The sequence below is a fragment of the Thunnus thynnus genome, chromosome 24 (genome assembly GCF_963924715.1).
Source record: "Thunnus thynnus chromosome 24, fThuThy2.1, whole genome shotgun sequence".
Lineage (NCBI taxonomy): Eukaryota > Metazoa > Chordata > Actinopteri > Scombriformes > Scombridae > Thunnus > Thunnus thynnus.
In genome coordinates, this window is record NC_089540.1 from 12,527,682 (window position 1) to 12,552,356 (window position 24,675).

The 24,675-nt window shown below is 42.9% G+C and overlaps 1 protein-coding gene across 15 annotated transcripts in view; it reads right to left on the reverse strand.

Annotated features, from left to right (window-relative positions):
• Window positions 1-24,675, reverse strand: part of pou3f3b (POU class 3 homeobox 3b) — a 191,259-nt gene that overhangs the window by 106,344 nt on the left and 60,240 nt on the right. For 9 of the 15 annotated variants that reach the window (XR_010926108.1, XR_010926110.1, XR_010926103.1 and 6 more), the window contains 2 exons: window positions 8,558-8,629; window positions 638-794 (listed from right to left, as the gene is read on the reverse strand). The exons of 1 other annotated variant lie outside the window; for it this stretch is intronic. The gene's annotated coding sequence lies outside the window, so the exon portion shown is untranslated. The remainder of the gene's footprint in view (window positions 1-637; window positions 795-8,557; window positions 8,630-24,675) is intronic. 5 more of the 15 variants (XR_010926104.1, XR_010926118.1, XR_010926113.1 and 2 more) reach the window with 4 other exon arrangements.

A 24,675-nucleotide genomic window follows, 5' to 3' on the forward strand; every position in this document is an offset into this window, starting at 1 on the left:
AACAGTGAGTCCACTACAGTGTGATCACACTTGGAAGCATAAATGCACAATTTGATACCTGGCAATACATTATGATAAGTAGTTTTGGTTGCACAATCATGTAATCTGGCAAAAAAAAAAAAAGACACACTGATGGATACTGACCTTACATTTTTTAAATTTTAACCGAATTTACAGAAAATCTGATGCTTGTTTCCATCCATTACTGCTATGTGAATATTAGGAGTTAGGAGCTCTGAGATAAACAGCTGATAATTGAAAGAGTTCCAGTCAAATGGTGGAAAACCATGTAGAAAATGTGATGGAAACATGGCAAATATGTTTGTTTTATGTATTAATTTGAGGAACATTACGGTCTCCTGTATTTCCACTGTTTTTCGTGGCGGTTTGAGTGACAGTTCATATAAGTCATGATTTATTCACTAAATCTGTTTCCATTGCATTTTGGCGCATTTTGTTTTTATCGACTTTTCCGCTGCAACGAAACATAAAAACGTTAATTTCTGGGTTGTTTTTTTTCTAATTTCTGGCATTTCCGCTTGTTTTTTTTTAATGTGTAAAATGATGGTCATAAAAACAGGTGGGTGGAAAGACACTTACTGACAGCTGTTTCAGAGTATCACATGAATGAACATACCTGGAGTCTCTATTTTCTGGACAAACTGTAGCTTGCAGGTTGCTCGATGAACTCTGATGTCAATGTGCAAACTCTGTTGAACTTTTGAGGTCAGAGCAGCCATCTGAGACCTTCAACTGATTCCTGTCTCCCCTCTGGTGTTTACATGCTTGTGTATCTGTCGAGAATAAAAAGTACAACCAATTCAACTAAGACCCAACTGATATCCTATTGGTTCACAGTTCAATACTCTTCAAAAGAAAATGCATGAAATTAAGGATATAATATGTCTAAGTAGTCACATCACTTCCAGTGTATTTGAATTATTCCTAAAATTCAATTCAGCACAGAGAGTTCAGTGTTTCACAGATAAAATATGACTACTGTGTGACTTTTCAGCAAATTAGAAGCAGAGGAGACACATTTAGTAAACTGCAGAGCCCTTCTTCTGATTGTCAATTGGCTGCAAGAACCGTGAGGTCACGATTTCTTTTTCATCACTCATCTGTAGTGATGTGGAAGCGACATCCATCCTTTATTTACACCCTTTGGTTATAAATGTCTGTCGGAGGCTCTTCTGTTTGCTTAGAGGACATTTGTGTTGAGGTGCTTCTATATGATTCGGTAACCACCAGGCTGGATGAAACAGCTACTGATAATCACTCATATTTTTTAATTGTTTAGCTTTAATTTTTGTGATTTCCTGTCATATCTCTACTGTCTGCTATCAAATATGGGTATAAATGCTCCTCAAAATAATTTTATAAACCTATAAAAACATAGCTTATGAATTTTAATGCCGTTAAGCTGCGGCCAACGCTCAAGATGCGGTTTTACCTGGATCTTCCTCTCATTAAAACACGTGAAAGTTTCCTGTTACTACAAACAATCTTGTTGTAAACGACATGAGCCGGTGTGTTTTCACAGGAAATAAATAAGTTGGGATGTTATAATAAGAGTACAAATATGCCATTATAACATCAAAGTATCTTATTAAGCAGATTTTTGGTCACAGCTCCGTATGTTTAAGTGAATTTAACAGACAAATTCAATATGAAATAATCATCTGGACTCATCTGGTCAGTCTATTTCATGGACAGAGCAAATATCATTAACATTTTGTGCACTCTGTGTGTGTGTGTGTGTGTGTGTGTGTGTGTAGCATGCGGGGCAATTTCCCTGAGCCATGCTGAGGTGCTTCTGGATGAATCATACATGGACATGCTCACAACACCCATGCTGAGGAATAATGAGACCCAATGAAGTGAAGAATATGAACACACCTCGTCTACAACAACACCTCTTTCTCAAGCACTCTCCCTCCCTTTTCCATTCACTACCCCCCCCTCCCCACCCACCCAACCCCCCACTCCTCATATTCATCACCCGCCCCCTCTCTTCTTCTCTGATCTCCCTGCGAAGGTGTGCCGTACAGCGGCGAGGCGCCTATTTGCGGTGTGAGCATGCATGTATTATTACACATCTACCCCTGCGTGATGGCGGGGAGTAGCGGTGCGACAGATTCGGCGGCCATGGTTGTTATGCGGACGGATGATTGTGCTTGGAAACAGAAGAGGTCCAGGTTAATACGGCTCAGCTCCACGTCGGAGAGGCTGCTGGCAGGGGTCAGAGGTCGGCTGATGAGAAAGCACAAAGCTAGCGCCGGGTTTCTCTCTCTGTTTGTGTGTGTGGGCAGCGCGGAGGTCAGGCTGGTAGGGAGAGTGAGTCACTGCAACCACACAGGCCTGCACACACACACTTTTAAAAGGCATACGCACATATGTAACTCATACGCACTCACTCACACGCACACTGATAAAGATACACAGAAAGCTAGATTGTGCTTTGAAGCACACACGTCCTCATGCGCTAGGCCTTTGCTGTAGGGCCTCCTAGGCTTTATTTACAGAAAATCAATTAAAAACAGTTCTTAGCCCACAGGAATGCAGCAACAATATTATCATGTCTTACTGAAGTATCTTATTCTAGGCTCATGAAACAGACAAGGCATTATGCTACTTAGAGAAGTCTCACTTTTTACTGAACGTCTGTTGAACTACTCAGGCAAAATATGCTCCAATCCAAAAACAAAAGCTGGAGCAGTGGTTTCCAACGGAGTCCGCCAATGAGTCGCAAGTTAAATCTAACTGGTAGAAAACTGGGAAGCAAAATTTCTGCCTTTCTGAGACTTTCCTCTAATCTTTGCTTTTTTGTTTTGTGAATTATTGGATTATTTTATCTCTGCAAACCTTTAAAACTAGCCAAATAAACAATCTAAGAAGGAAAAATCCCTCTTTGGCTAAACTGCTCCAAACCCATAGACATATCCGACCTCTGATGAGGGGTAACGAGAAGACGAACCATCAGATTAGACAGTTGGACTTGTAACGTCCAAGAGAGGTTTCCATCTTTCAGTGCAAATACTCAAATGTTGTTAAAATACTGAACAAAATATTCTCCACACTTGAATCTGTGGCACACCTTGAATAAAAATAAAGAACGTCCATGCTCTGTCTCTCTTATCGCTGGTTTATTTCATATATATTCCACCAATTTCACTCCTTTACAAACTGGTGGACACACAAAATACAGATTAAAAATAATAATAGCAATTATTAGATCCACATAATGGATCCTACATTTCCCATGATGCAATTCAATAGCATCTTCTCAAACCTCACTGCCTGGTAAATGCCCACATCTGTAATTCTGACTTTCTGTTGTAAATTTGTACACCAACCCAAATTTAATCCAATTTAATCCCAATGACATCACTATGACACCATCAAGGTTGTTTTCTCAGACTTGTTAAGGCTCCGCCAAAGGCTGAGTAGGACCAACCATGACGGGTAAACTGAACTTCATGTGTAAATGGTGGAATGCCCCTTTAAATTAAACATTGCTAGTGCAAAGTGGATTAATATAAGCGATAAAATATGGGATAAATCCACCAGTAAAAAGTATATAATGCCTGCTTCTGTATATCATTCCTATGAAACAAATTACCAGCAACTTCTTCACCTTGAGCGCAACTATTTCTGAAATGTTCTCGCCCAAAGTCAATTCATTATGAGTGAAAGGCACTAAGCTATGTTTTCCATATGGGGGTCATTCACTGTGCAGTAAACAGACCTAGTCATCCAATGTAACCTCCGGTCACTCTTCTCCTCTCTGAGGTCCCCGCAATCATGAAAATGATCACTATCACGGCAGCCGCCACCGCCGTCGACCGGACTACGGGACTCTGCTGCGCTAAGACCGTATCAGTCAGAGGCCATTTACATAATAACAGCTCATCATTCAAAAAGGCCCTTTTGTTTGCGGCATAACAGGAAACTGTCAAGATGTCACCCTCGGCTGGGGCCTCGGCGCGCCACGCCGGTAAACAGCGGAGGAGGGGTCTAATTGTGGTCGGTGGTGGCACAGTAAGGGCGAGGAGATAGAGGTGAGGGAGACCGTAAAGAAAAGACGCAAGTGGACTGAGCAGATACACTAGAAAGATTGACAAATGAAGGAATCAGAACAAAAATGGGCTGAAAAAAAGGAGACGAGTGATTGAAAGTAGATCCGAGTAACACAAACCACCTCGGTGAGTCACCCCAACATCAAGAGCCCACTTTAACCACTGATATTTCCCAACCTGAAATTAAACTCAACTGAGACGCCAATGCAAGTCTGGGGCAGAAAGGGATGAAACAAATTTAACATTAGAAAATTGTCAATCTCCCACTCTAAGTAATCATTATTGCTTACCCAGAAGCTGTTTACTTGAAGAGTTTGGAAGCGCATGTTACAATTTTACCTGGAACTTTGAATTTATTGTGTGAGCGTGTGCGTGGAATGACTGAGGAGGAAAGTCGGTTGTGGTTCGACGCTGGCAGACAAACTACAGACTGTATTTTCAGATTTGACGAGTTGTTGATCATTTGCCATTGAGTTTAAATAAGTGGGATGTAAATAGTGGTTATCATTTGATGTATTTCTTGTATATATTATATGTGTCACAAATGTTGTTTTCTAACTAAGGGCTCAAAGGTCATTAAGGGGTTTATTCTCAATTCAATGTGTCAGTAATGTCACTGTGACACTGTGGTATATGAAATCCTCCTCCTAGGCTAGTTGAACTCTTGAACTTGTTTCTGACTGAGGGAGATATCTTTGACTTAAGCCTACTGCCTTAGAAACTGTGCGGATCATGAGGTACCTAGACAAGCTAAATTTGAAGGATGTCCTCGTTTGAAGTCACTGACTATTAGGTTTCAGTGAGATTATCTAACTGTTTGTAAGAAGGTGTAACAGTTTGTGGGAGTGTCCATTTAGGGATCTGACTGTTTTTAACTTTGCTGTCTGGTTTGTGTTCACAATCTTTAGGGAAAGAGCTGGTTGAACAACAAGCTTTCTTACCTTTTGTTTTGTATTTTTGTATTTGGACATGTGTATAATTGTTACTAATTGTGTGATGGATTGTATAGTAACTACAACTGCTTAAACAAGTCACCTTGTTTAATGTTATCTTGTATCTTTGTGTGTTCTTGAGTGAAAAATGCAAAAATTTCCACAACAGGAATGACACTAATTGTGGGCCGAAAATTAAAGTATGATTACAGGATGATTATGTTCATCCATGAACTTGACCATTGTTAGCCAAACCTTTACACAATACTTAAAATATTTGGTTCAAAAAAGCCTTACTATGTCAGTTTGTTTCATGTCTCTTCCATCTATTTTTCAGGGATTTGAAAATAACTAATTTATCATTAATTAGCTTTTTTGGGGGCCATTTAATCCCTTTAATTGAAAGTGGACAGAAGAGGCGTCACAATCACAGTATATGGCATTAATCTAATCATATTAAAACAAGTCAGGTTGGAAAAGTTGAAATCTTGTCCTCATAGCAAATTGCAAGTCAAGCATTGTCTTCCCATCCAAGTCTTCAAATCCTGACTATTAAAATCAACACTGAACATTTTCCTTTTGAAGCTTTTTAGCATTTAGCAATGCTAGCAGAGCTGTTTTAGGGATGGCAAAGGGAGTCTTGCCATGAAATTTGGTGCAGCCATTCAGGATGACCTTTCCTCTTGCACCATCATTAGGACAAAATTAATTTGTCCAATAAGTCCAATAAATCAAATCAAATCAGTGTCCAATCTTGGTCATAATTTCTGTGACTTAAGTCTGAATCAAGTCCTTGTCCAGGTCTACAGCTCTATGAAAACACACTCTCTGGTTTAAGACTGACATTTAGAGTCTTATTCATACCTCCACCCCCAATGAAACTGTCACAACTATTTTATAATTGAGAAGCAACACATAATCCCTGATTATTTAATATCCAAGAGATTTGAGTTATCTCGGGGCTCCCTTAGTTTGAATGGGCATGAAGCCAGAGCTCACACAGACACATCAAGTACACATACACCCAACTTAGTTTCGTCACACCTTCCTGTGTGTGTGACAGGAAATCACCAGCAGCCACTCGACCTAGGAGCAATTTCTCCTCATCTTCGCCGCTCCTCGCGGGCCTCTCAGCATCCACTCCTTCCTCAGACCTGCTCCTCCACGGCTTTTCCACCCTCATCGCCTCTCACATCATTTGACATCAAAGGGGCCGCGACGAGTCTCGCTGTTTACCCTCCCTAGCAGGCGCTCATTACAAAAACATCAAAATAAGCCGTGCAGAGAGGCAGGGCGAATTAATGATCTCCCTGTGCCACCGGTGCCCTGCACGCCCTCCCCCTCCTCCCCCCCCCCAGAACGGTGCCAGGCCATTTGATGCAGAACAAATACACTCTGATACACGTGCATGCAGGGGCAAACGTGTACTTAGATGAAGACGCATACATGCATATCCGTATACTCGCACGCACACACCCACGCATGCTCCGGTGCCAAGGCCTGTGGCTGCTAACGACCGTTCAATTAGTGGAAATTAGGGAAGCATTGTGAGGTCCATGCTGTGACCATTAGTTGTTGGAGAGAAGGACAAGGAGAGTGGGCCAGGATTAATCCCTCAAGAGCAGGATGGAGAACCTCGCAGGTCACCATCCAGCAGGGCTTTTTGGTTTTTGACGCTAATGACCCCCAGCCCGGGTGGAGGATGGCGTGATAACAGAGCGATATGTCATATACAGTCTGTTTTAAACTAGCCCTTGATATAATTAGGCGGTCCACTGCAGGTAGGGCTGTGAAGATTGGATTTTAAATCTCGCTTTGCGTTATTAGCATTGTTTTGTGGGTGCAGTCAGTTGTTTCAGCGGCGGATTCAACGCAAACACTCATTAGACGAGCGGTTTGAAGCAAATCCTCATTAGATCAAGTGATTTCATACAAATTGCCGCTCCACAAAGGCAAACCCGATTGTTAAATCAAAGTGCCTTGCCAATGCATTGTGACACAACACATACATCAGTGTGTACAGGTCGCTCTGCAACACATGGCTTTCCCCATGCATGTAATGCCAGGTTTTTATTTGGAAATTAATTCCTAATCTAATCTATACAGCCCTATTAATAACTATTATAAAGCACACCCCAGTCATGAATTAATCAGGGATTGGTAATTAGTGTAAAATTTAAATGCATGTTGTAAACCCACATTGAGTGTCTGGCACTAGACAGAGGTGCCAAGCCATCGCTGTACTAATTAGTTTGCAATTATGTTTAATAAGTTCTGTGGAAGCCAATCATCTTACAGTCGGGGAGCTGGGCTCTCCTGATACAGACACTGTGGAACCAACATGGAAGAGGCTGTGAGGAACATCGCATCTTATACATATTTTTTTTCCTTCAATGTTTATTTATCTGAGAGGGTTTGCTATTGCTTGATATCAGACAGAATTGTCGTTGCACTCTATTTCCATCTTCAGTCTGACATCGCCTCTACTCTAACCAATTTCGGTGGGGGAGGGGGATTCGATTTTGCCTAAACAATCACTACAGACCAACATATCCACCTAAATCTGACAAAATTTTAAGTTGCCGGGGTTTTCAGAGTGGAGCAGAGCCAAGTAAAGACAAACTAAGATATTGGGCGATATTGAGAAGACATGGCGTCTATGTAAAATGATTCCAGCACACAGCTTGACGACGGCATTAGTCCCCCCGCGACGCTCATTGGATCGATTGCTTTTTCAAAATGGGAAACCGCTGTTTCATGTCATGATGCCAGACCGAAATCAGTCAACTCGGTGGAGTGGGTGGATTCAAAAGTCTGGACCCAAGCAAGGTTTGCTGAGCAATGCATGCTTGATTTTCAGCGACGCCCTACTTCACACTCAGTTAAACACACTTCCTGCTGGGAGCTTCCCAGTGCAGCCTGTCTTCACTGTTGCTCTCTTGGAGCAAAGTACAACCATCATTTCCTGCTGTTCCCCTCTGAGTTATTTTGAGATGAAGTAGAATTTTGGTGTCTGTTCTCTAAGCCTCCTTGAGCGAGTGATTTCCAACACTTCCTTGAATGCCTTTCAAAAACAACTAGTCCCTGAACTTGTTGCACCAATTAGGCTTCTGGGTTTACTTGTAATTGGGAAGAAGAAAAGGCAGTTAATACTGGTAGCTAGAGTGGTGGGAAAGTTCATTCTTTCACTAACTCAGTTGTTTCAGACTGTCCAATTGTAAGTGAATGAGTTCAGGAAAGATTCATTAAACTCGCTTCGCATTGCAGTCAAACTGTAGATACTAATATGAAACTTACTTTAAATTAAGTCACGTGGAGGACAGAACAAAACTGCATTGTGGCCTGAACACGACATAGCTGTGCCCGGTGGAATCAAGCAGTTAAAACTTGTTAACACTGCTAAAAAGGGGGGGTTTGTTTCTTGTTTCTCTTACCTAAACCACTACAAACATGACCATGATAAATAGCTAATTTTGCTAACAGCTAATGTACGCTTTATTTCAATTTATTTAGTGAGATAACATGCCAGGCAATGAGGTTATTTACCTTGGAGTAATGCAGCAGGTAAGATTTTCCCATTTTGTCCCACGCTGCATGAATGCAGCATTACACCAAAGCCTGTAATGAAATATAAACATTTTTTAATGTAAATACAAATTTCCTCCTGGAAATATGTTGACATTGTGAATTTTTGCTAAAATTATGTCAGTTTTACATGATGTTTATTAGTTTTGTTTTTACAAATAAAATCATTTTCATCACATTTTCTGGGTAAAAACAGTCTGAGAGTAAAAATGGTTAGGAGGGCCGTGTTGCCATGCTGGAAGACGAGAAAATGGCTGAGTGTAATAGGCGTAACACCATCACCTCCTAAACCCTGATAAAAAAACTAATAAAATTCTGTTGTGGGCTTTAGCTTTTTAAATTATACTGTAAACTTAAAATCAGGTAAGACGAAGCGATGCACTCTCCGAGACTCTAGATTAAAAAAAATAATAATAAAGAAATCAACACAATGAACAGTATGAATGCATGTACCCTGGCTCAGTGTCTGCCAGGCTGAGTGGTACATTGTGAATTCACCGAGTTGAAAGCATTTTGTGAAACTTGGCTGTGGACCAAAAAGCCTCTAAATGGCTTCATGCGTTGGTTTTTGAATGGTCAGCTGCGGGTGGGGACGGAGGGAGACGGGGGTGGGGGGGGGGAGGAAGAATGAAAGGTAGCCCTCACCCAAAACATTCAAATGAGACACCAGTGTCTTTCAAGCTTCTGCAACTGAAATATTCCTTCAGGGATTTGGCAAAAGCAGGTGTCTTTTTTTTGGGGAGGGGGGGGGGCTTTTTTTTGGAATGGCATCGGAGACAACAACTTCAGAGAGCGACGAGGCTACATATTAGTCGTTAAAACTCTGACAGCTCACTACAAAGATCCCCTCCTGAGCTCATGGCAACACATAGGGCCTAAGGGCAGGGTTCAGCTGGGACTCTTGGCTCAGGCTCTTGACTTGAACGGGGTGTATGCGAGTGTGTGTGTGTGCATGAGTGTGTATGTGTGAGCTAACAGTCGCTGCGGTGCCATTTGGACCGGTGCCTGACACCCTCCGTGTTAATAAGAGTAATCAGTGCCCCCATGCCTGCTACCAGCCTACATAGCACAGCAGAGACATGGCACAGGCCTGCGCTGCCACCTGAGTGTGTTTACCCAAAACACACGTCACCTCCCCCGCACCACACACACACACACACACACACACCTCATAGAAGCTAATGAGGGGGAAATGCAGTCAATACAGTACAGTTGATCAGCATTGTCCGGCGACAGCACGCCATCGATTGGGTTTCCCTCGCCAGTAATGCCTCATTAGCCGCGTCTCCAGCACACATGAGCAAACACACAATCAGGTGTAATGTATTGCACCGCAAACAAATCATAGCGTTTAATTTCAAAGCGCTCGCCAGGCTTTGGTTCATTTCGCTGAGAACGCCTCATGTACATTTGCGGTGGATGAATGTGCTGCTGCAGCTGCATTCCATATGTTTTCATTAATATCAATTGTGTGATATCAATATTACGGCTCTGCCGAGGCTCTGGGTGGAATGCCTGTTGAGGCAGCGAAAGTAGGGAAAAAGCAATCAAACTGCATTTCAATTTTAAAAGCATGATGGTAGTGAACAGCTTTTACCTTGTAGCATTTACTGTAAATATGTAACTATCAGCATAATTGATATTTTCACCTTAATAACTTTAATCCCACCACACAGAGCATTGCATTAATATACATAGAGACTGTGTTTTTCTATATATTATGTACTCTATGTACTAGTTTTATCAAAACTGAGCTGTTTTTGTGCAGTATTGGATAGTTTAACATCCTCCTAACCTTCAGGACATTATGTTTGAGAAGGAAAATCACTTTGGTGGAGCTGCTTACAACCTATTGACATGTTCAACATGTCATAAGACATAGCAGCGTTTAGAGGGTTCAGGCTGGGAATCACTCATCTATAATCTCCTGTTCTGCACTTTCCTCCTGAAATTGTTTTACCTGCCACATGTGTGTCACTGTATGTATAATGAGTTTAAGTGATAATGAACAGTCCAACCAAATATGATGAATTTTACACCTTATTGTCTAATTTTCATTAGTCTATAAAAAGTCATAAACTCTGAAAAACACCAACACATCCAACCAGATGTGACCAATCCTCACATGTGGGAAGATGGAACCAACCGTATTTTCCTATTTTTGCTTGATAAATGACTTAAACAGTTAAAAGATATCAAAAATATTGACATTTCATTGTTAACTGTTGTCTTTACATTCTTTTTCTGGCATTTAATAGGAGCACAGGCGCAATACAGAGTGTTTTACTGTCCCAGAATTGTGTTTTAGAGCCATTTTCATCTGTCAAGCATAAAATTCTAGTTTAATATCTTATTAACGGAAGTTTTAAAAGATAAAGCTAGCGAGACCTTCTGCAACTTCCTTTCTATAAACACTGGTATTGCTATGAGCCTGAGTGCATTTTGTGCACAGTCAGAATGTTTTTGAATCCTTCGTCTTTATTTGACAGTCATCTCATTTTATATTTCATTTACTAAAGTAAGGATGAAATAGATTTTATGGAGCATCTGTTGGCCTTGTTGGACTGAAACGCGGCCGTGCACACTGGAGCAACACATACTTTACTCGGATGAAGCAATTGATTGGATGTTGTCCAGAATCATTATCAATTATATAATGTTTGAAGTGGCTAGAATTAAGCTTTAAGAGCTACCACAGAATGGGTTTTGCATCCTCAGCATTTACAGCACAGTGAATGCTGAAGATGCGGGAGAGGAACTTGGCCAGTGTGTATTTTAGCAGCAATTAGGTGTTTGTTTAGTTGAGTTACAGGGGGAATCTCTGCTTCCGGCTGGTAACACTAAGACCTTCCACCATAGAGGCCCACATGCTGACCTCTGCCCAGATCAGATATTTTTCTGTCCTCTGGAGGGATTCAGACGAGATTTGAGGCGCTGTAATGTGATATATGGTTTGTGGTCAGCCTGCATGTGTGTACGTGTGTGTTTGGATGGTGGTGAGGAGGTAAATCTGTGTGTGCATATGTCCATTAGTGTATTTACGTGTGTGTTTTAATGTGTACGGACATGAAGTGGTAACTGAAACGAAGTGTGTGCGCGAGACTCGTTCCAGTGGCCAAACACTGCTCCCATAGAGGTGTCTCCTAAGGCGCACTGCTGATCCCCGGCCAGACCACTGCTTCCTGAGGCCTGCGTGGATGAAAAATATCCCCAGTGCGCAAGCACACACACAAACTCGCATACACAGACACACACACACACACACATCTGTGGAAAGCCCACTTGTCTGCCTGGAAAACCCTGGAGTCCTAGGGGACTGGATTCCCTCAGAAAACACACACTATTCCTTTCACAGTGCGGGCAGTGTGTTGCGTCTGCTTGGAATCAACTTGCTGAGGAAGAGGAGGACAAGGAAGAAGCCTTGGGCAGATGATTCTTGCGCTCTTTCATTGCAAACACTCTCCAGAGGCGTAAACCCTCCCCTCTGTTCTTCCGACGTCCCACTTGAACCTCAGATTGAAGCAGCAAGAAGTAGAAGAAGAGCAGTGAAAGACTCCCCTCAAGCCTGTCTTTGCTGTTTGCCTTTCATCTCCGAGCCCGCAAGTTCCTGCAGGTCAGGGCGGCACTCAAAATAGAGGCAAACGTGTCAGGCCGGGATGTGTGTTTGCCCATTAAGGCCAAGAGTCGACCTGTCAAGCTTTCAGGCGTCCTCGGCACTCTGCGTGATGACTGAACACATCTTTATAGCTATTACGGGAGGAGGGCGAGGTCGGAGAGGTATTTTGTCGCGTGTCAGTCAGCAAAAGTGTGAGTGTGTGTGCGCGTGTGGAGTAGCAGAGGGGCGGAACAATCAAAGATGTCTGATTAAGAGGAAGACGGCAGGTTCCCATTTCCCTCCAAACCAAAGGCAATCCTGCTACATGTAGATTGGGTGTCATTCACCCGCGAGCCGCCACTGACTTGTGTACATAGACAAACACATTAACCACCGGGCCGATTGCCGTAATGACAGTAATAGAGCAAGCCCAATGACAGACAACAGAATAGCACTTTGGCCAAGGTTGACAGAGAGGGGAATAAGGAAAAAAGATTTCCAGTTTTTTCTTTTTTAGAGCTCTCTCTTTTTTTCCCACTCAGCTAAAGGTGCTCATTTGCCGAGGTGAAACGGTTGCGACATCGCAAGCGGGGGGCAATTTCCCTCCAATCAAGTGTGTGTTTAATTTTCCTTGTCTCTTTTTTACCCGTCTCTCGGGGGCCGTTTGTGTGTGAAGGCTACAATTGATGTTAACATCTTACTTGATTGTACAATTTCTAGGCTGTAAGGCCTTCCTTCGGCCGTCCTGAAAAACATTCACGGGTTTGATTCTTTGTCTGGTCAAAACTTGTGATGGGCCACTGCTTCTTTTTGTCTGGTAACAACAATCATACTGTATATTCTGACACGGTTTACACATATTTTATAGTCTCAGTAAGAAAAACGGAGCGCCAGTACAACTCTGTGGAGGTTTGAGACTAATACTTGCACAGACAGAAAGCTTTTTGTCAGATTTACAAACCCAGGGTTACACATTTTTTAATTATAAGTTCTCATAGTTAGCTGTAAATGGATGTAAACACACCTGTAGTCACCTCTTACGCATGTCAATATATCTTCTCTTAAGATTAATAGTTGTGCTTCAAGGGGATACAGCATAGTTTCAGCGCATATGCTTATATGCACCTCCTGATAAATGTAATTACACGTTGGGAGTACGGTGACTATTGATATACTATGTGCAGACCACAAGAACTGTGACTGTACAGTTTGGGCTGCTGGTGAAAAATATGCTGTAATGCTCTACATCACAATGTAAATGGACTAATATGAACACAGTTTCTGTAGGGAATTTAATAAAGCAAAACACAATATGGCCGCGTCACGTACGACCACAATTCTGCGGTGAAATCCAACACTGAGCTATAAATCAAAATCCGCCCCAATAGGTATCTACAACCAGACTAGCATTAACCCCTCGCATGAAGAACAAACCCGGTTTACGACCTGCTCGGCAAAGAAGAAACGCAATTTCACCACTTGTATCAAATTGGTGGGATACTTGTAGCTTCCATGAGACACTTAGAACATAATCGAAACTGAGTTAAGTACCGAAAATTATGTGAAATTTTATCCGTCTAAAAAGGTAAAGTTCTCTGCAAGTGTGCCCAAAATGAGGTGTAGCATCTTACCACTACATTTGGAATCGGGGCACTATGTTGGTACTGAAGAACAGGATCATCTATATGAGTTAAATGATGTAGAAAATGAAATGCATTTTTGTTTTGTCCTTTGTGTCATCATTTCAAAAAGATGTTATTCAGTAAAAACAGCAAAACAAGGTTACTTTCTTTTGGAAGAAATTATGAAAACACTCATGTCATGCAAATCTTTCTGAGTATTTGGACAAAAAAAATGTTTTGTATAAGTAGTTTTTATATTGTTTTTTTTTTTTTTTGTTATATTGCTAGATTTTTTTTCCTCTATGTGCTCACTGATTACACCCGAATCAACACAGAATACCAGATTTATCTCTCTGTCCCCCCCTTCTGCAACAACAAACACTACACATGTGCATATATATATATATATCTGCATTCGTGCAAACCTACAAACTCACTCACACACACAAATCCTCACCGGCAGCGGGGGTCCAAATCAAGCTGATATTCCCCTTTGATTTTTTCCAGGGGGGAGGCCTGCTCTGATTTTGAGTCTGCAAAGTCAGAGTGGAGCGGCTAGTTGGAAGGTGGTGAGAGACAAGGCGATGTTTTGTGTATTATAATGTAGGAAAGGATGAGCGCGTGTGTGTGTGTGTGTGTGTTTATGTGTGTGCATGTCAGAGGCAGTAATCTCTGTCTCTCCCTCTGTGTATCTTTCTGTCTTTCAATTTCTTTCTCTGTTCAAATTCAACACACAGCACAACCCTGCGGGAGGAGGAGAAAAAAAAAAAAAAAAAAAAAAAATAATCAAAGCAACAGCGTCGTCTAGTTATGCAAAATCAGCAGAGTATAGTATTTGTAAACCTAGGCTAGTTGTTCAAACAAAGCATGATTATATATCTCGCCTTCGCATTCTCCCCTGTCCTCCTTTTCCCATTTTTCCAGGTGAGAAGATTATGTGGCTGGGTTGTGTCATTTTACTCAAATTGCACACACCTGACAGCCTGGAGAGTGTGTGTGTGTATGTGTGTGTGTGGAGCTGCTACGGTACTGTATGTCTGCATATCTGCCTGTGTTGTGCGAGCGCATGCGGGCATCTGTGGGTGTATTTGTTTTCACGGCCACTCACGGGAGCACCGGCGGTGAAAGGTTGGCCTTCGGTGTCGGTGGACCTCTAATTTGTTCCGCCACGGCAGAAGTCGGCTAATGCAGCACACCTGCTATCCCTGTACCATCATTAGCTGGTGCAGAACAGTAAAAAGGTCAAACATAAACAGAGAGATCACAGAGAGGGAGAGAGAAACACAGACTGAATGAGAAAGAAGAAAAGAGAGTGTGTGTGCATGAGAGAGATAGTGGGAGAGAGATGAGCTCTAATGTGGGGATGATGAGTGGGCGTGGGCTGCCCAGGCATGGAGCGATGCATGATGGGAACACTTCACACACCCAGGGCGCCTGCCTCTGATCTTGGCAAACAAGCCCCAACACGTAGGCATGATTGCCGCACACGTGCGCGCGGGGGAAAACACACCGACAAACTTCTGACAAACAAACTGACGCGTGGTGTGAGGTTTTTCAAGAAATCCTACACGGTCAGGTGTGCAGATGTGATATCATTTGTTTCCATTAATTCTGAGAGAAAGTGGAGAAGCTGGAAAGATGGCTGTATAAATAAAGAAAGCATCCCATTCATCATCATCCGTCTTGAAAAAACATCTGCTTGCTATCTGCTAAAGATTGCGTCCAAGAGAGGTGTTTGGGGAGAGCTTCGTGTTAGGTTTTTGGCTTTTATTTTGAAAAGATAATCAGGGGTCAAGTGACACAATTGTCCTTTAATGTTATTTTGTTGGTGGTCCATCAAGGCTTTCATCTACTTTGTTCATACTGACTTATAAACACTATGATCCACACAAGTGGAACAATCTGTAGAAGCTTGTAAAATTAGACAAGCTAATCCCTTTTAATCAATTTAAATCCTTTTTGACTGACACAGAGCAGAGTGAATGCTCATATTTTGGAATTGATGTTGTCCCTTATGTTGTTTTCTTTGGCCTGTTTGTTCATTCGTTGAATAATCTGTTGATACTGTAATTTTTGTGTGCTTTTATTCTTTTACATGTACTTTTTTTGTTTCTATTGTTCTCATATATGATTTGTTGTTAATGTGTGTTTCTATATGTACTATAATCAGGGTGTACTTGTGAAAGAGAGCTTGCTTCCTGTTTAAATCTACTGTCTTGATGGAGTATCTGTTAGGAACAGCCTAGATACAATGCAAAAGAATCAACAATATCACAATTGCTTTAAAAACTCACAAAATAGCACCGCCTGGAGCTCGCATCCAGGGACCGTTTAAAGCAAATAGTCAAACAGATTTGGCAGAAAAGGCTCTAGATTCTGCTGGGAGAACTGATCGCCCCCCCCTAATAAACACAGGTGACATTAAATCTTTAAATCTAAAATGAACAATACCAAAAGCTTAGCACATGAGGAGAAAGTGCAATGACCCGTATGAATGTGATTGGACGTTACTAGTCAGCTGGTAGCCGAGCGGCTGATGAACGAGCGAGTGATGAATGAAGCAGTGGATGCCGATCAGCTAATGCGAGCGCAACTTTGCAACTTTTCCCCCTCAGTACGCACACTGTAGCGTAGCTTGCTAGCACAGATGCCGTCACGGTGATGTCCATCAGTCACATGACCCTCGCCTTGCACTTCATAGTCTAATATCTCAGCTTTTTAATTAAAAGCAGAGTCAGAAAGAGGCGATTTTCACCACTTGGTGACGTCAAACATTCTCTCTGCTGTAAAAACAGGCCAGTATGGTAAGGAGGGACAAATACTCCCCTGACTGCACTTAGCTTGACATACACACACACACACACAAACATGAGAATGAGAGTAGATGCTGTCTCCCCATACCTGGCTGCAAGGTAATTAATTGCTGTGGTATTTAGGAGTGTTCAACTAGACAAATATGACAGAGATAGGGACAATTAGTTTGGCTGTTTAAGCTACATTAACTCTCTCAGCTATTACACCCCAGTGCCAACGCCTGAGTCCTCCCATAGGAAAGCAGCGCTGCGATCAATGCTCACTGACTGTGAAGGAACTGTAGAAGAAGTGAAAGAAATTACTAAAAAAAAAACATCATGGGTTGTTTGTTATGAGGCATAATTGGGAGTACATCTCAATTATCTATGTGTCACTTTCTGAAGTGTGTTTCTTGCATTTCTATGGAGGTATAGAGTGTGTATAGTGTGTGTTTTTGCGTGTGTCTGACACAGTTGTGCAAAATCATACAAGCATAGTTGTTTGGCGGTGCATCCAGTAAGTTTTAAAGTAAGTTTGTCTGCTAAAACACAGGAACAAGTGATAATTCCAGTGAAGCCAGAAATATGAATCATATAAATGAGATTTTAGTAGGTTTACTGCTAAATTTGAGCCTTTGAATGTCAGCTGACACATCTTGAAAATAACAGAAATGTCCCTTCAATTTGACGTCCAATTGTGGAAACCCCTGTTACAAATTGACTGGTGCCGAAAGACACAATTACAATTTCCGCAGTTCATCTGCAGACAGATAAAAGTCAGTCGCAGCACGGAAGCTGCTCCTTGTGTTTAGCGGGGGACCGGTCCGAAGGCTGACCTCTGCTCTCCTGGTGGAAATGAACGAGAGCAGAATGATGATGCCGTGTCATCTACCGGGTCAGCCTCGTGACCCTCTGACATCTATAGATTCGCATGCACATTGTGGTGTGGACATGCATGTACAATCTGACATATGATAAACATTTTTTTATCAAATATTTATGTCTACACTATATAGCCAAAAGTATCCGACTCCTCTGTCTGCATACTTTTGTGTACTTTTGGTCATGGTTGTGATTTTGCTGATTAGTTCCAGTTAAGAAAAGTCTTATGCTTAATGTTAGTGATGCAGCAAACAGCGGTGATGTTTTAGACTACTCGTGTTCTTCCAACTTTGTGGGAACAGTTTGAGACAGGCACTTTTCAGATTTCAGCATGACATTACCACCATGCACGAATTCGGGTTCATAAAGGGACGGTTTTCCCCCAGTTTGCTGTGGAAGAATTTGAATGGCCTGTATAGAGCTTTGACGTCAACCCCATCCAAAACAACTACGGGCAAAGCCTTATCTCCTGACATCAGTGCCTGACCTCACTAATGCTCTTGTTGCTAAATGTCCAAATACTTTTGGACTGACGGAGATGCTGGTAAAGTAAATAGAATTTCCTTATTTTGGGTTTCAGTGTCTCAGAGACCTGGTAAAACAAATCAAATTCAAAGAAGCTGAATACCATCAAAACATTGCAATTATTACAGTATTACTATTAGCCTTAAAACCATATTAGCTCAAGCCAAACACCCATTCATATAACCTTTCTGTCACCATCTCATCCTCTCTACTGGCACACACAAGAGACCACACACACACACACACACACAGAGAGAGAGTTTTGTTTGTTGTTGGACATTTTCACTAAAGGATTATGTGCCTTGATGTTTACAGCTTGTAAATAAAGTTGCTCCATCAGATCAATTTGCATCAGCGAGTAGATGTATGGATGCAGCAGCTAAGCTCATTTTCCATGATAAGTTTGCCCAATTCACACCCCTGTGTGAGGGGGGAAATGGTTGAGTCCGTCGCCCTGCGTTGACCTCGTTCCGAGCTGGTAGTTGGCCACTTATCATCAAAATGGGGGGTGAGACGGAAAAAAAAAAAAAAAAAAAAAAGGGACCCTTGCCAAGTACTCCAAAAAAGTTAGCAACTCGTGTGGCACTCTAAACAACAAAACAATGATTGCTCTCTTGTCCGTATTGCCGGTGCTATGAGGCAGCGGTGCCAAGACTCTTGTGGAAAATTCAAAACAAGTGGGTGTTTGACAAGTAGCGACAAACACATTAACACCAAGGTGGGAGAAATGGTAGCTCACTGGCTGAGTGTTGGTCAGCGCATGTTGAAGCCTGTTTTTGCATCGTTTTGAACCGAATGATCTGGTAACACAGGTTGTTTGTGCTCGTCTTCCCCATATATTGTGATAAACCCGCATATAGCATGATAAAATGTGCTCATTTGACAACTCTAATACCAGTTATCTGCAAATAATACTAACTACCTGATAATTATGCTGTCAGCAACACCACAATTGTGTTCCTTCACCCACAATAACAGAGACATTAAAACGGTTTGGTGAGTTTAGATGACATGATGGAGCGGCTGTCAGCGCAGGGAAAACACAGCATTTGTTTATTCATCTGGCCGAGCTGTGTCGGTGTCAGTTATTGACTGTCGTCACGGTGTGGTGATTAGGACCGTCTTGTATTTTGTTGGTCCTTGGGTTCGGCGCCAGATTTATTTTCAGACTGCAAAAACCAGGAGGCTGCTTCAGAAGAGTCGAACTGCAGCTGAGCTATTCACTGAATCGGTTTCTGAATAAATCTGATCCTCTCCATCTCATCTATTTCCGTACCTCCAGCCCAACCCCAAGCCTCCTACTCAGCACCACCCCAACTCTTCCAGCCCTAACCTCACCCCCAGCTCCTTCCTCCAGCCCCCCAAACCCTTCCTCAGCCCCCTCCTTCATCTCTTGCTCTGCTCTGCTCCCTTCCCCAGCCGTAACCCCACCTTAAAATCCCTTCATCCAGCCTCCTCCAGCCCCACCCCAAGTCTCATCCTCCCCCCCACCCCCCCTCTGGCTCAGCCTCTCTCTGGGCTACAGGCTACTCAGCAGGGGGTGCTGGAGCAGGGCAGGTATCTGCAGTGCAGCGTGCTGCGCCTGGCGCTCAGGGCGGCTCTCCGGGGTGAAAAGCCGGCAGGGTTCTGATGAGCTCAGGGTGTCATCTTCAGCTTCCACTACCCAGCAAAATGAAAGGAATGAAAGAGAGAGAGAGAGAGGAAATGGAGGGAGAGAGAGGGAATGGTTGAGTGAATAGGCGTGCATTGTAAATCTTCACAGCGGCAACATGCAACCGTGGAGAAGGGAGGGTGACGAGTGGGTGATGGAGAACGGCAGGCAGGAAGAAAAAGGGAGAGGGAGAGATGGCGCAGAATGGGGAGCGGATTTGCCTCACTCACTTAATGCACTGCTTATGACAGCTAAAGGGGAAAGTGCGCTGGAAATTGGTGAGGAGGAATTACCAGTGTTATACCGCTTGCCATCTTACAAATGAATACCGTTTAGCCTCGGCATATAAATGAGTGGATTTTGCTTGGAGAGGAAAAGAGAAGGAAAAGAGAGTAGTGGAATGAGAGACAGAGGAAGGCAAAGTGGCGGCGCAAGCAATCAGTCGGCCGGCGTGTTTTGCGGAGGTGTGTGTGTGTGTGTGTGTGTGTGTACGCGTTTGTGCACACAAAGGTATGTTTTTATGCGTAACTGCGGGCGTGTGTGTGGCTCAGTGTGAGGCTCTGTGCCGAGCCAGCCGCCTGAAATTATGCAAGCAAGTAACAATGAGCAAATTGAACCTCTGCATGCTGACACACAAACACACACACACACACACACACACATATATACACACACACACAAGCCCAGCACAAGGTCAGGCTCAAAGACAAGGGAGTAGGGGCGTTTTAGCAGTGGGTGGGAGCGAAAAACAGATCATGATAAATTGGCTCACATTTTACAAAACACTGCCCTTAATGCACCTCGGCTAGCCATGCCCGCTAGCCCGGCGCTGGGGCTGCTTTAATAGCAGCAGCTAGCCATTTGTGATATATGAAAACCAGGCTGTGGCACTAATTGCGCAATTACAAAGCGGAAGCGGTACAGAGTTGTGGCAGCGTGGGGAGGTGAGAGAGAAGAGAAAGCGAGGAGTAGAGGATCGCGCGCAATAATATCCCTGGATATCTTCTTCCTCTACCTTGTTAATCCTCCCTCCGTACCCTAGCTGCCTCCTCTGTCTTTCCTCTTTTCCATCACCCTTTTGCAGAGGGCTCTGGCCAACTGAGCTGTGCCTCTGGCATCCCTGCAGTTTATTGAGAGGTAGAGTGAGTGTGCCAGTTTCACTAAACCACAGGGAGCAGAGGAACTGGGAGAGAGGGAGCACCAGAGCATGTGAACATGGTGAAAGTGAGAACGAGTGTAGAGAGATAGGGAGGGAGAGGAGGGGGGGGTTGAGAGGAGAGGGAGGGGAGAGAAGGCAAAATTTGTCTTGCGCGTGGATGAAAGGACAATTTATTAGGAGCTGCTCAGGGAGACAGAATATTTTGCCCCAGTGCTTTACGGACTGTCTGGATGAGGAATGGGAGCATATTAGCGCAATGCCGGGCCCGGGCCTGGGACGGGCTGGGGCCGAGGCTGGAGCAGCAACAAACCTGGCACGGTCCCATCACAGTCTGCCGCAAACACCCCTGGGGGTCGTGGATCAGGGGCACGCAGGGATGGAGGGGAGAGTTGTGCAGTGATGGTGGAGACAGTGGGAATATGGGGAATGAATCTACATATATCCACAAAACCAGGATCTGCACATGATTAGAAGTCTGTGAATCTAATCAGAATTTTTTTTAAATCCATACTTTTTGCTTGTGACATAATAAATTGCAAAACTAGAGAATGTCACGGTGTAAACTTTTATAGTATAATGCTCCTTAACTCTAGATTACTCTCACATTTTATGGTAAAAGAGTTAGAGCTGAAACAACTAGTCAATTAATCAAGTAGTCAGTTGACAGGAAATGAAATCGCAACAATTTTGATAATTCATTCATCATTTCAGCTACTTACCAAGAAAAAAAAAAACATTTGCTGGATCCGGCTTCTCTAAGGTAATGATTTTGAATATATTTGGAATTTGGATTGTTGGTTGGACGAAACAAGCAATTTGAAGATGTTGCCTTGGGCTCTGAGAAATTGTTAGGGTCGTTTTCCACTATTTTCTGACATTTATTGACTAATTAATCAATCTAGCCTGCAGTCTGTGTTCACTTTAACATGTTCTTATTTTATTAACCAAACCTAATCTACAAACTATCCTCTAATTAGTCCAATAATTCTTTTTAACCTTATGTTGACTTCATGTACTGTAGGTGTCAGTTAATGAACAAAAACCTATATTTCTTTCCATTAGAATACATTAATGCAACTAATAATAATCAATTCCACTTCCATCGTAACAAGCACCTGATTTTGTTACACGTGCATTTGTTACAAACAGACAAAGAAGAGCGTGTTCAGGGCTGCAGCACTAGTGCTATCTACATTACTTGCTTTACGTCAGGCGGTGGAATTATCCTGCGAGCGTACAGTATGTTTGCTCACTCCCGCGGTGGCGAGATTAAGGAATCCCACATTGGCCGGTCTGACAGACAGCACAACAGTGGGGGCAGCGCGGCAAACAACACCTGTGCACATCACAGTGGATAGCTATCCCAGGGTAGAGCTAACATTAGCATGCTGCTGTAAACATGAGCTGAACAGGTGTCTCATCATCCATTACCGACGGACGGGCTTTGATTGTGTTTAAGTGAGACAATATATACAGCCGTGCAGATCATAGTGACGGAGATAATTAAGAGGTTGGGTAACACTTTTCTTTTACAAAGGCCTTGTATTAACCTGTGGATTAACCTATGGAAAAGTGTTCAGCAATGTTTAAGCCTATGAAAATGATTAGCAGCAGCCATTATACATGAATATATAGGGTGTAGCATGGCTTCAATACAAGACGAGGCTCTCCATAAAAACACAGGTGGAGCAGCACATTGGGATTTCTCTCAAGTAACGTCTTTTTGATTCATTCCTGCTTTTCTATATGAATAGCAAGTAGGATCCTTGCAGTGTGATATAGGAAGAAAAATGAACCGAAGCAGCAAGGTTAAAACTATAATTGTTTTTACTTTTAAAAGGCATTTGGTTAATTTTTTCCTGCAAGGGTGAAAAAAAAAAAGACGGTCATAGAAAAGCCGAGCTTTGTTTCTCCACGGTTCCTCGTCTCTCCAGCCGCAGAGGCCGGTCCCCCGGCGTCCCGCGCTAACGCCTCCACATATCTCCGGTGTAACTAGTGAAGCACACTTCCTATTTATCTCCCGTTTCACTGAGCCGCAGCTAGCTAGCACGACTGGCGTGACCTCCGCTGGGCGCACATTAATTTCACCTCGCAGTTTCTATGGCATCGATTAATAAAAAGTGACTAGGTTTTCAGCAAATGAACACACGCTGATAAATGAGGGCCCGCGCCTAATTGCTTGGTAAATTAAGAGCTCACAATAGTGACGACGATGTGTGCTGCTTTTAATATTTAAAAACTCATTAAGTGTGGGAACGTCTCGCTTAGTTGAGCAGGCAGCCTTGTATGATCACCTTTAGGTGCTATTAATGGCCATGTGAAATGTCAGTGTGAGTTGCAGGTTGGAGGTGCACCGGCTGATCTGATCAGAGCTGCTTTAAGGTGACTTTAACCTCCAGTTTGCTGCTTCTCGCACACCTACACTCACAAGAACACACACACATTACAGACACTTAAATACACACACGTGCCAGTGCAGGACACAAGACCTAATGCAATGTTTGGCATCACACACACACCACAGACGCGTGTGTACTGTACACACAACAACTCAAATACCATTCACTATCTTGAAATCACACGCACAAAAATGCACACATATATAAACAGACACTCCTCACACACACACGCACACACACACAGCTCACAGAAAACAAAAATCCCTCTGCACACACTCTCATACAAGCAAAGACACACACATAAGTTGTGTGTCTGCATGTACAATACAGAATCCCCATGCCGAATTACACACTTAGACAAATTCTCCATCTATACACACTCACACACACACACACTCACACACACACACACACCACAACCCAAATGTCATGCACCATTTGGAATCTGGAGAGCAGAGATGAGCGAGCCCTGGCAAATATTGAAAGTATTTATTTCTTTCCACAGATGAACGGGACGTAATCCTCCAAATATATTTAGTCGTGTTATGGATTTGTTGTCGCTTAATTTGCATGACAACACACTACCTTTCACGGCACACACAGCGGCAATTGCGGCGCTGATATCATCTTTATTATTATTGAGCCATAATGTGGTGCTACACAGAGGGGGGAAATTGAGCAAGTTAAGCCTGGAGTAGGAGCAGACACTTGGCTTATGGTGATGGATCGCTTTCAGTAATTTCTCTTTATTATGATTGGCCAAGATCAATATTTTAACAGTTCGGTTACGGCCTTCAGTACAGTGCTTAATATGTATTATTCACGACCTTTATCAGCATGGTGGGAGGCAGGGACGGCTGGGATATATGGAGGGGAGGGCTGACATTTTTCAGACTGAGGAAGGGCCTGCTCGATGTGGGACATGAATAGGACTGTAATGGACACAAAATGAAAATGGGCTGCGTGTGTGTGTGTGTGTGTACTTGTGTGTGGATGTGAGGATGGCTGCTTGCATCCTTTGACTTCAGGAGCACACACACTTGCCAAGAGACACATGGTTAAAGGGTTGGTTTACCCAAATTACAAAAAAAAATGTTTCCTTACTTCCATCACCTTTAGCTAGCCATGCAGATGGTTTTGTTTTATTATTACCTTCCTCCAACACAATAAAATGCAATGAACGTTTTTTCTCAGGTGCTCACGGCACTAAAAACTAACATTTGAACAATTTGAATGTATGATCAACCTTTTTATTATAGCATTCCTAAGATAATAAATGATATAAGAACAGTTCGGTAGTCTTAGATGGATGTGCAGTGGCGTGTGCGGCTGACTTCATCTGCTGTCAGTAATGCATATAAACATAAGGTACATGTGTGATCTAGACATGTGACAGGAGAGTTGGCTGTGGGCTTTGTATAAGTGTTGTTTGCGGATTTAGCGTGAGATAGATT